This window comes from Triticum urartu, chromosome 6A (genome assembly GCF_056163025.1).
Source record: "Triticum urartu cultivar PI428250 chromosome 6A, HENAU_Tu73, whole genome shotgun sequence".
Lineage (NCBI taxonomy): Eukaryota > Viridiplantae > Streptophyta > Magnoliopsida > Poales > Poaceae > Triticum > Triticum urartu.
In genome coordinates, this window is record NC_141878.1 from 124,088,511 (window position 1) to 124,101,489 (window position 12,979).

Genomic DNA, 12,979 nt, shown 5'->3' on the forward strand with positions numbered 1-12,979 from the left:
TTTTGTTGCCAAGAGAACAGTTTTCTTGACCTATATTTGAGAAACAAGCTCAGGAAACAGTTCAACATATATTGCTGAAGAAAGTTTCACTCTATTACTGAAGAAACAGTTCAACGTATACTGAGAACAGTTCTACGTCTCAACGTCTGGCAAGCACCATCAAACAGTCACCAAAAAAACGAATTCCTACCTCCACGAAGAAACCATCCCGAAACAGGCACGAAGAATCCAGCGGGAAACAGACGCAACGTTCCACAAGTACTTTACAGGAAAACTTTCTTAGCGGGCCACAAAGAATCCAGCCCGCAAACAACTCCTATCAGCGGAAGGTCGACTTTCTGACGCTAACGAGCGTCCAACAGGGACTCTGGCCCGTGTGCGCCCGATCGTTGCGGCTTCGCTGAAGCGACGCGCAAACGGGCCGGCCCAATTATCACCCGTCTAGCGAAAATTGTGGATTCTAGCGTGCCTAGCCAGCCGAGCTAGCGACGTACAACCATATAAACTCAGCGCCAGCCTTAAAGTATGAAAGCCAGCGCCAAATCCTTTTTAAAAAATTCAATATTTTAATGATATACGTTGAACAAATTTTAAAATAGAGTGATATTTTTCTGTAAATAAACACTGAACAAATTTCAAGTACACAAATGTACATTTTTAGTATACATTGAACAATTTTTTAATACATGATCAATAAATTTTAAATACACAATGAACATTTCTTAATATACGTTGAACAATTTCATAATAAACGCTGAACATTTTTATAATACACGATGAACTTTTTCATAATATAAGATGAACATTTACTGAATACGATGAACTTTTTTTAATACACAATGAACTTTTTATATAATACGCAATAAAGGGAAGAAGAACATAAACAAAAAATAAAAAGGAAAGATAAAAGAAAAAAATGAAAGAAAAACAGGAAAAAAACCCGGAACAAAACAATAGAAAACCGGACAAAACAGTAGAAAAACTAGAAGCAAAAAACCATAGAAAAAAAAAGAAAAAAACGGAAGGAACAGAGAAGGAAGCAGCAGCGAGCGAATCAAACTAAACGCAAAATCCCTTTACGTGGGCAGGCCCAACCGGAGGCTCGCCTCAGCGAAAGCGCAACGTTCTGACGCTAACGAACGAGCGTCAAATAGGATTTACCGTGTTCGCCCCCGCTCAGCTTACTTTTCTGCTTATTTCCTTTAGCCCATGTATGAGAAACAAGGACTCAGCCCATCAAGCCTGCTAAGCAGCCTAGCAGAACATACGTAACTGTAGGAAACATGAGATCTTTGTCTAAAAAAAAGGAAACATGAGATCTATACCCTTCAAAAAAAGAAACGTGCGATCTGTTCGAAAAAAGAGAGGAAATGTGAGATCTTCTGGAAAACAAAATTAGGAAATGTTTAGACGGAGATGCGACCCAGCCGCCATGCTGCCTGCAGCCCTGCCTACCATGCCCTCGCCAGATCACCTCCGGCAACCGGCCTGGTCGCCCGCCATGCACGCCGGCCAGCTGGCCGGCTTGCGATTAATTCTTTAGTCCTTTCAACTTTAAAGATTGCTGCCTCTGTGGGGATCTGCGTCCCTCTTTCTTATTTTCTGTTATAATTTCTAACTTCTTGTTCCTTTCCTATTTCTTTGTTAAAAACAAAGTTGGCGAACATTTTTTGAGCCATAGCCTTATTTGCTTGATAGACAAGAAATCTTAATGAGTGATAGTTCTTTTAGGGATACTGATGTGATGGCTAAAACATGAAAGATCGTTGTTGGAGGAAAGAAAAAGGTAATGCGGTCTTAATTTTATGTTGCATTCGTCTTAATTTTAGCTTCGTTTTCGTATAACTTTTGGACTAGAAAAATTATCTTTTTTCGCGAATACGCAAAGCTTGCGTCTTCCATTAAAAGGAAGGAGAATAGAGTTACAAAGAGTTGGGGAGAGGAGCACTAGGATACTACGTACACAAGATAGGCAAAGATCCTAGTGTGAGCATGAGGGAAAGATGGGTGTGCTCAGCCCCAAAAACATCGTCATGCAGCTACGGTAAGAGGGTGGCGAGACCACTGGCCCCCGCCTTGGCCCAAGAGCGAGCTTCCTCCTTGATTTCATGTAGCAGCTGAGAGGTGGAGGGTGGAGTGCCGTCGAAGACACGGGAGTTCCGGTGCTTCCAGATGAGCCAAGCAACCAGGAGGATGAGCGAGGCGATCACTTTCCGAAGTGCAGTCGGAGCCGCGGATGTGGCACCGTGCCACCAGTCCAAGAAGCGGACGCTGGAGGTCGGGGCCAGGGCGTGAGGGTAGCACCAAGAGAAGCAGTCCTGCCAGACCTGACGCGAGAATGAGCAGCCAACGAGAATGTGCTCCATAGATTCCATCTCCTGGTCGCAGAAAAGACATGCACGTGATGCGGGAGACCATGCCTAGCCAGGCGGGCCGCCGTCCAGCACCTATCTTGGAGGGCAAGCCAAGCGAAGAACTTCACCCGCAAAGGCACCCAGCTTCGCCAGGTGAGCTTCCAATGCGGAGCGCGAATGGAACCGGCGAAGAGAGCCGAGTAGCAAGATTTGGCGGAGTAGGTTCCGTTCTCGGTCCAACGCCAAAGGAGGCGGTCCGGCTGATCGGTGAGTGAAAGCGATTGCAGGAGGCGCCAAAGGCCGACGTACTCCACCGATGCATGAGGCGTAAGGGCCGCCTGAATATGCCTGATCCAAGCGCGCTCGGCAAGCCCGTCAGCCACGGTGCAGGTCCGGCGACGACGGCGGGGCACGAGCGGGACGAGATGGGGCGCAATATCCGCGACGCATTGACCATCTAGCCATCGGTCTTCCCAGAAAAGACAGGAGCGGCCATCTCCGAGGCGCCAGGATGTGGAAGCGCGAAATATGGCGCAGGCCTCTGGGTCGTTAGGGAGCGCAGGCCTCTAGAAAAATTATCCACGAAGGTAGTTGATTTCTTTTGCAATTTAGGAACACAAATATCTATATATCTCAGGTTATTTTATCTAAAGTGATTAGTTTACCTTGACTTCTGCTATGAAATAGACTTAGTATTTTTGTGATGGAATCATCTTAATAAAATATGTATTTTTCGGTGTTGCTTCTTATGCACTATATACTATTATATGGTTGTGTGTGGTCAGTCTTTGTAAATGTTCTAGCTATAAGCTTCTATACATCTTTGGGACGCGGACTTGGTGCTCTCGGGTACCCGCGCATTCTATATATGGAAAAAAATTAGTAATTCAAAAAAAGTTCAAAAAATTCTAAATCTTTTTTGGAATCAAACATGATCAGGTATTGTACTCGTATAAAAAGTTTGGACCAGAAATGATTCATATTGACTTCACGGCAAAAAAGACAAGTTTATGATGACAATATAGCGTGTATAGTATTTGTATATAGCGTTTTTTGCCGAATCTTCGACCTAGGATGCAACGAAAGTCATTCTCTGACGAAACTTTTTATACGACTACAATACTTGATCATGTTTAATACGAAAAAAGATTTGGAATTTTTTAAACTTCTTTTGAATTACTAATTTTTTTGCATATAAGGTGCGTTGATACCCAGGTTCTCCTTCATATTTTCCTACATCTTTGCCCCTTCTCAATTTTAATCCTGGCTCCGCCCCTGCTTTCGGCACAGTGTGGCGGCCTGGTGGGGCATGGGCCGTCTGATGGACGTGCGCGGAGACATGCATGTGTGTATCACTGCAAGTGCGAGTGCATGTGTGTATCACCGTAATAATCTTATTATTGGTGAATGATTATTATGATGTTTTCAAAAAGTACTTAGAGCAACTCCAATGGGTCAAATTAAACCGATGCTCCTTCCGTAGGAGAAATATAAGTGAACTGACAATCAACTATTCTAGTCATCCATGCTTATATTTTCTAAAATACATGGTGAGTGCAGACAATTAGTCTTTTTCTTTATTGTATATGAAACTAAAAAAAGAAGAAGGAAAAGAAACATGCCTGTGCGGCCGATCGAATAGGCAAGACATCTCTCTTCTTACCTTAATTAATAAGTAGATGAGAGAAATCTTTTGCCCCCGTTTCAAAAAAAGCAAAAAAAGAATAGGCAAGACATGGCATGATCGTTGTATATATGCATGTACCCAGCCAGCCGGGGGCATTTCAGGAAATTTTGTGGGATAGTTATACGTCAACAGGATCAGCAACAATGGTATGGAGCAGGAATCATGTATCGTCTCATATCCTTGCCATCGGCAAAAAATCATCCATGCCAACCGGCTAGCAGTTGGCTGCCTGCGTTCGCTCCCAAGGGCTCGCCCATCAGGGGCCAGGGCCGTTCTGTCGCTGTATCTTGGCTGGAAGGACGACGCCGGCAGAGCTGAGGCGTGGACCTTGCCATGAATCTCGGTGGACACGGGCGCGTATGTGACAGCGACCAATGTGAGCACGACGCAATCGCAGTGATGCACGGAGATGTAGAGTGCTGTCACGCTCGTTCTTGAGTCTTGACAGCGCACACGACGACAAAATCGGCAGTCCCACTACTCTAATCGTGAGTGGAAAAGGTCCCTGCGAGCCCTATCATCAGTACTGGTTGGAGCAGCTGATGGTGCCGCTCCTGGATTGGCAATGGATAGCTCATAGCTCTTCTCCTGTAGCACGGTGCCCAGCGCATGTATAACATTCTTTTGAGCACGACAACGGCAACAGTGCTCATGGCGATCCAGCTGTCGGCGAGGCAGAGAAAGAGTATCAAGCTTCCAATTCCAAGCACGACATGGCTGGCAGCATCAGCATCAGCGAGTTCCTGCGGCACTCGTCTTGGTTCTCCGCGAGGCAGAGATAGAGCAGCAGGCTCCTGAATGTTGTCTAGGAGGACGGGGCTCCTCGCAAGCGTGTACTTCTCGTTCAACACAGCGCTACAGCTCGCAGGTCCCAAAAGTAAAATTGAGCGTTTCCGTGATGTACCCATCATTGTTTTGAAAATATAAATAAATCGTTTAACATTTGGAAATGATCGTGTGTGTCTCCTTGGTCCTGCTGTTGCTCAGCCTCCACGGAAAAGCAAACTTGGAGCCATCTGGTGTCGTGGCTCTTGTTCCATCTTGGACAAGGAAACAGAGGTAGTGGGCGGAAACTTTTACAGATGGACATGGCAACACAAGGGCGATTCAATCTTGTGCATTTTGGCTGACGGAAATGATGAACCTGGCGTCTTGGTGCTACTTTTTGACAGTAGCAAATAAGTGTTCAGAGTTAGCATGTTATAGCACCACTAAGCAGCATAGTTTGAGTTCTCTTATACTTGTCCGGTATTTGGAATGTAAGAGCTTAACTTCACACCATACGAATTTGAACATAAACAAAAGCCACTAGACAGCACAACTATGTACCTAGCGGATTTATGGATCCCAACCCTCTTCTCGTCCCCTGTCATCCATCTTGCGCATGCTCTTCCTCTTCACTCCCCTTCCCACACACCTTCATCATCTAGTTCAGACTTGGGTGCGGCCTGTAGCCTGTAGCCTGTAGCCTGTAGGTGTAGTGAAAACACAAGTACTGGCAGAAGAAGTAGAAATCCATTGTCCAACTTGGGAGAAATTGTGAGAATTGAATAGGCTTCTTTAGTTTTCGAGCTCAAGAACTGATTCAGACTGTATATCTGAAATAAGATTCCGTTGAGTAAACCGGCATTCCTTGTTTTATATGCAACTGCACCGATAGTTGCCACATTTTTGAGGAATGGTAAATATCCCCCGTCAGAATCTTAACTTGAACATTACAAAACAACATGGTAATATCATTTGTAACTTCTCTAGTCTGAAACAAAGGACAAGCTTAATTACGAATGGTGATACAGCTTCAAAAAAATTTATCCCCGCATTTACTACAATATGTGTTACCAAAAATGTATGTTAATGGTAGACTTCATGCTAATGAAAATGGAAGTGGATAATTGATGCATGCACAAGAGTTCGGTACAACCCCTCTCACTAAATATATCAAGTGTAATATAGATATTTCACAAGTCGTATCCAGTTTTGTATACATGTTCGTTTTTTTTAGCAACTCTATACATGTTTTTTTTTAGGACTGTATGCATGTTTGTATGATGGGTCATCCGTCGGATCACATGCGCCGTACATTGGCGCAAAATCACTGAATGGGCCAGCCCATTTGCAGGCGTCAAACTAAATTATTAGGAAAAATAAAAGCACAAGGGTGTTTATATGATGGGTCATCTGTCGGATCGCATACGCCGTACATTTTGGCGCAAAATCGCTGAACGGGCCGGCCCATTTTCAGGCGTCGAAAATAAAAGCAGAAGGGTGGGGAGTAAAACTCCCAACCTCTAGATCGGATGCTGTGTAAATAGCCAGTTGAGCCAACAGCTATTGGTGGCTAAGTAGCAGCGGCATAGTTAGAATACTAAGTATAGCGGCAGATATGGGTTTTCCAAAAGCATCAACATTTGTTGAAAAAAAAGGTGAACAAATTTCCTTAAAAAATGTGAATAATGCTTGAACACTGTCAATTTTGAAATTCAAAAAAACTTTTAGAATATGATTTGTTTAAGTGAACAAAAAACTGAAAAACGTGTACAAAGTTTTGAAATTCCCAACAATTACAGATTTTTTATATATAATGAACTTTTTGACATACATTGAACATTTTTTAATATATTTTGAACATTATTTAAATACACATAGAACATTTTTGTGATATACTCTGAACAATATTTAAATACACATGAACATTTTTTTCATATATGATGAACAATATTTAGATACACACTGAACATTTTTGTGATAAAAAACTATGTTGAAATTTTTTAAATACACATGATCAATTTTAAAAAATAAACTGAAAATTTTCTTAATATGCCATGAACATTTTTATAAATGTATGATAATTTTTTTATTAATACATAGGCAAACTCTTTGTATAAACTAGAAGCTGCCCCGCGCGTTGCCACGGGAACCGTGTTAAGACAAATGCATTAGTAAGTGCTTAAGAGCAACTAAAACTAATGAAAATACAAAAGATGTTATATGTTTACATTTAAAAAGGAATAAAACATGCAAAGTATGTGACAGAATAAGGTATAAAAAAAGACATTTTGGATTTGACATAATGTGACACCATATTTTAACAAAAATGTGAAGCACAAACTATATATTTTTTGCTTCAAGGGTCCAACACATATAGCATTCCTGACGACACAAAAATTAAAGCAAAAATTTAAACTGTGACTAACATGCATGACTTTATTTCCCAGAAAAAAAAGACATGCATGTCTTAATAAAGTGGCATGGTTTGCATGGATAGATTAATGCAAGAAGTGTAACCTGTGAATACATGCATGACTTCTAAGGTCACACGATTTTGATCGGATGGCTATAAATAATTAAGGTGCTGTGGAAGCACGCATGTTGAGAGAAATCTAGTAGTAGGCTAGCTATTTAGATATAGTAGATAAACAAAAAGAGAAGAAAAATAGAAAATAAAAACAAAAAATAAAGAAAACGGAAGAAGAAACCATAGGAAAACCAAATCTGAAAAAAGAAAAAGAAAAGGACCAAAAAAAAGAAGAAACTAGGAGAGAAACCAAACTCGAAGAAAAAAGATCTCAAAAACAAAATAGAAATAGAAAGAAAAACCCAAATAGAAAACGAAACAAAAAAAACAAAGAAGAAAAGAAAAATGGGCCGGCCCAACTCACTGACCTTGCCGGCTAGGCCTCAATTACTTACCGCCTGCAGGCGGCAAATAGTCAGGCCGTGCAAAATTGAACCGAAACCAAAAAAAAACGTAACTCTTTTCAGTTTTTGGTTTCAGTTTTAGTATCGAAATTTGGAAACCGTTTGGCATTTAGTTTTTTGGCTAAAAACCCAAAATGATTTTGTTAAACCAAATTAACTGAAACTGAGAAAAAGTAAAATTATGCTCGCACTGTCAGGCTGACGGAGCACATTTTAAAAAATTGTTTGGGCACCAAGATTTTATAGCCATCCCTTCATTGCAATTCTCGTCAATTTGGCGAGGTGGTACTAAACTAAAAAACTTTGGTTGTCTAGTTTAGTATCCCGGTGGTTCCACCAGGTGAGCATGGGTCTCCAACTACATGGCTCTTGTTGTTCCACTAGGTATTGTCCGTAATCAGCCATTGGCGTCACTCATTGTAATTAGTGACACGTGCATGGTTTAGTACCATTATTTAGTTTTTTGTTTTTTTGTCCGGTTATTCTTTTGTTTACTAATTTTTCTCTTTCTTTTTTCCTTTCTATTTCCTTTTTTACTTAAGTTCGCAATGTATTTTTGAATCATAAACTTTTCTAATTCGTGAAAATTTTCTTAAATTCTTGAACTTTGTTTTCAAATCTTTGATTTTTTTTAAAATCCGTTAATTATTTTAAAACTTTTATGATTTTTTCAAAACCCGCAATTTTTATTTCAAATGCAAGAGCATTATTTTCAGAATTGATGAACTTATTTTTCAAATCTGCGCTGTTGGGACGGCCAATCAGGCGCCCGACGGGAGCAATGTCGTCGCCTAGTTGGCCAAGTCCTATGCGTTTTCTTTTCTACCTTTCCCTTTTTCTTCTCTTTTTAATTAATTGATATTTCTCTCTTTTACTTATTATTTTCTTTTAGAAATATGCTCAATTATTATTTTAATTTTCCTTTAAATATTTATTAAATGATTTAAAAATCATTTCTATTTTTAATTTTATCCCTTTGTATTTATTAGTTATGTTCAAAACTTAAAATAACAATTTTAAATACCTACTGAAATTATGGTTTTAAATATATATTTTCTTCAAACCTGATATGGATGCCCACCATGGGCATGCCCGCTTACTGGCAAAACATGGCATCATTTCAAGAATATCCACAAAAACAACAGGTTCAACATAGGGTGATCGGGTAGGCGAGAAGCCTTTGTCTGAGCATGTTGTTTCCCCACATCTGTTAAATGACCCCGGTATTTCCATTGGCTTGTATCACCAATTTAAGGGACCATGCCAAGTGTTTTGGGTTTCTACAAATTTTGCATTTTCTGGAGTTTTTTCGGCCAAAAAAGACTGATAAATGGACGGGTGTGTCACAACTTGCATATGGTGTCAAAAATCGTTCAAACCTAGCATGGATGCCTATCGTGGGCATTCCCACCTACTTGCATTTTTGTGGGTGAATTCAAGAATGTCCAAAAATAGAGCATGTTGAACGGAGTGTGCTCGGATAGGCCAGAAGACTCTGTCTAAGTGCATGTTGTTTCTCGATATCCTCGTAATGGCCACAATTTTTTTCCATGACCTTGTATGACCAATTCAAGGAACCATACCAGGTTGTTTGGGTTTCCGACAAATTTTGCATTTTCGTGAGTTTTCTCGGTGACAAAAGCCTGATAAATGGTCGGACATGACACAACGAGAAAATAGTGTCGGGAATCGTTCAAACCTGACATGGACACCAACCATAGGCATGCCCACCTGCTTGCAAAAGTTAGGTCACACCTGAGATTTCCAAAAAAACACCATCTTCAACAGAGAGCATTCGGGTAGGTCAAAAAGGTCCATTTTAAATTTGTTAGTGTTATTCAAAGAATGTCCGTGTTCAAACTTTTGTTCGCTCTTTCTAAAATGTTCGTGTTTTGACATTCTGAGCAATTTTTAAAGAGACAAACATTTTTTTGAAGTTTCTGTATAATTTTTGAAAATTTGAATATTTGTTTCTTTGAACAAAATTTGAAAAGCATTTAGTTCAGATCAAAAAAGGAGAAAAAGAAACAAGAAACAAAAACGAACAGAAAAAGGGAAAAAATAGTGAGAAAAAACCAATTCACTACATTAAACAGGTCATTGAGGGATACTAGTATTTTTAGTCCACTTTTCCCAGTTAGACACTGAAGCTTATTCACTTCTGTGGCTAGCAGGGTTTGAGCCCTCGCACTGCCATTCCTTTTCCGATGAATTTGTCGTGTTTCCGCGTGACAATGGGTTGGCCTAGTTAGACGACCTCATGTGCGTGGTGCTGTCTATTTGACACAATTCTTCGAACGCACGAGCAAATCCTATGCGACGCTCTCTGTGTCGTAATGTCGACCGCACGCACAGGGCGAATCCCACGACGCGGGAAATGGGCAGGCCCACTCCACCACCGCGAGGAACCGGTTTCAGTTGTTTATCTACTATTGTTTTTTGGATTTTATATGTATTTTTCCTTTTTCTGTTTCTTTTCCATTTTTTCGTTTCTTCAAGTCTATTTTTCGTTTTTAAAGAATGTTCACATTTCCGAAAAAATATTCAAGAAATTTTAAAAATGTTCTCGCTTTAAAGAAAATAAAAATTACGTAATTGTTTTTTTAAGTTGTTGATAAATTCAATAAACTTTCATCTTTTTCAAAACTTGTTCCAATTTTCAAATGTTTCTCAAAAACAAAAAAGGTTCACCCTTTTTTAAATTTGTGCAGAATTTTTAAAAATGCTTCAATTTTCAAATTTTGTTCATGAATTAATAAATGTTTGTGTATATTAAAAATTGTTCAAAAATTTCAAAAATGTTCGTGCTTTGGAAAACATATTCTCGTGTTCGAAAGAATCTTCATGCTTTCACGAAATTTTCTGTTTGATTTTTTTCTATTTTTCAATAATTTTTGAAAATTTGAAAAATATTCGGAATTATTTTTTTATTCACGTTTTGAAAAATTGTTCCCATTTTTACAGAAAACATTAATGTTCCAAAAAGTGTTCGTGTTTTCAAAAACAAATATTTGGAATTTTCCAAAAGTGTTCACACTGCAAGAATTGTTCATGGATTTCAAAAATTGTTACAATTTCTTTTTCAGAAAATTTCATTTTTTGGAATTTTATAAATTATTTGCGTCTCTAAAAATATTCTGAATTAAAAAATTGTTCATAAATTTCAAGAAATATTTCGAAATTTGTAAAAAAAATCTAATCTCAATGTCGTAGTGTTGTTAAGACTTTCGTGTTTATTACTCCCTTCATTTCAAAATAGATGACTCAATTTTGTATTAACTTTAATACAAAGTTGAGTCATCTATTTTAGAACGGAGGGAGTAGTAATGAACAAAAGGCATCATTCCTATTCCTATTGGTTAGCGGTGGTTGGTTGGGATGATGAGGTCGTGAGATGGACCCTACCGCATGCCCACTTATTTGGTATTTCTATGCGGTGACTTAAAGAACAAATAAATCGCTTGCCTTGGTGGGGTTGGTCCACTTGGGGCTGATACGTCTCCAACGTATCTATAATTTTTGATTGCTCCATGCTATATTATCTACTGTTTTGGATGTTTATGAGCTTTATTATACACTTTTATATTATTTTTGGGACTAACCTATTAACCCAGAGCCCAGTGCCAGTTTCTGTTTTTTCCTTGTTTTAGAGTACCGCAGAAAAGGAAAATCAAACGGAGTCCAATTGACCTGAAACTTCATGAAACTTATTTTTTGGAAGGAAAGCAACACGGGAGACTTGGAATCCACGTAAGGGAAGCAACGAGGAAGCCATGGGGCAGGGGGCGCGCCTCTGTCGTGGTTCTAAGCCTGACAGTAATGTAGGGGGGGTAGGTATGGAGAGGCAAGATCTTAGCTATGGAGAAGTTGTAAGCACACGAGGTTTACGAGTTCAGGCCCTTCTCGGAGGAAGTAATAGCCCTACGTCTCGGAGCCCGGAGGCGGTCGACTGGATTATGTGTGTATGAATTAGAGGGGTGCGAACCCTTTACACTGAGGAGGGGGGTGACTTATATAGAGTTCGCCAGACCCCTCCGGCCCTCAGTTATGCAGGGTTTCAAATACATTAAGGTCGGGGGTTGCTGGTAACGCCCCTAATAAAGTGCTATGATGACCATAAAAACTACTTAATGACCGACCGTTAGCGTGCAGAGTGACTTTAGGTCTCCTGACCGTCGAGTGGTTGGGTCTTGGTCGAGTGGTCGCTTCTTGGTCGAGTGTCTTCGAGTCTGTGAGTGGAATACCTCCAAGTCGATTGGAAGGTGATTTCTCCTAGAGATGTCCTTGGGTAGGGCGGTTAGGACATGTCCATGACCCTACCCTAGGTACATAGCTTCATCATTAGCCCCCGAATGGATCGAGGTTTGAGTGGGGAAGGAGTTGAGAACTTCTCCGACTCGTTTTTCATGCCATGAGCATATCTTGTTTCGGATCAACGGACCTGAGTGATGACAGCAACTTCCTTTTTAGTCGCCTTGATCCATTCTTAGTTTTTTGTCGAGTGAGTTTCCTTACTCGAAGGGCTCCGAGTGACGATATGGAGGAGATCTTCGGTCTGAAAAGTTGTTCTGCTGCCCGCAGATTTCACGGGATCTGAATTTTGGGAAGCGCGCGGGATGGGGGAGGCCGCCGTAATCGGATGGGATAGAACGGAGCCGCCTCGATCCCCGCACCACCTTTTTCGCCACGTATCACGCGCGCGATTGTTACGGGATATGACAGGGCTGCCCGGGCCTACCAGTCAGCCACTCGGAAGCGGCCTCATATAAGGCGCCGGACCGGTGTCTCTTCGAACGGTGCATCCCCATTATCTCTTCTCCTCTTCGCACTCGCTCGCCGCACTCGCTCTGCCCCAGCTCCACCGCTCCGTACGCGTCTCGCCGGCGACGATGGGGAAGGAGAAGACGGCGGCTCTGGAGCGGGCGAAGAAGGCGATGACAAAGGCGAAGGGGAAAGCGACCAGTCGAGGCGGATCTTCCTCGCGAACCGGCCTGCCGAAGGGCTGGATCTAGGGTGACTGGATCCGCTCGACGATCACCCAAGAAGACCTCGACGACCTAGTCGAAGGAGGGCTGACCCCCACGAATTGGCGCGCCTTTCGGGGAAGGAATCCGAGCCGCAGCCTCGGGAGGGTGAGCGTGTCCTCCTCGCCACCCACGTCGACCGTGGATTTTCCTTGCCTCCTCACCCCTTCTTTCGGGGATTTCTGAACTTCTTTGGGGCACAACTCCACCACTTC